Here is a 310-nt window from a genome sequence, read left to right on the forward strand (position 1 = left end):
TATTAATAATGCTTAGAATTATTCAGACGTCCTGAAACGCTCCAACATCCATCCATCCATCCATCCATCCATCCATCCATTATCTATATTGTGTCCAGCTATCAGTCGAAGCTGAAGTTAGCTTCCAAATGTAGCATCTAATTCGGAACATAGCTGAAGGGCGATTACACTTAATTTTTCACTGTCTTGAGCTTTTTTAATGTGTTGTACTTTAAAAACTATAACATCTAGATCAGGGGTGTCAAACTCAATTTCACCGAGGGCCACTTCAGCATATTGGCCCCCCTCAACGGGCCACATTGACGGTACA

The sequence above is a fragment of the Poecilia formosa genome, unplaced genomic scaffold (assembly GCF_000485575.1).
Source record: "Poecilia formosa unplaced genomic scaffold, Poecilia_formosa-5.1.2 Scaffold965, whole genome shotgun sequence".
Lineage (NCBI taxonomy): Eukaryota > Metazoa > Chordata > Actinopteri > Cyprinodontiformes > Poeciliidae > Poecilia > Poecilia formosa.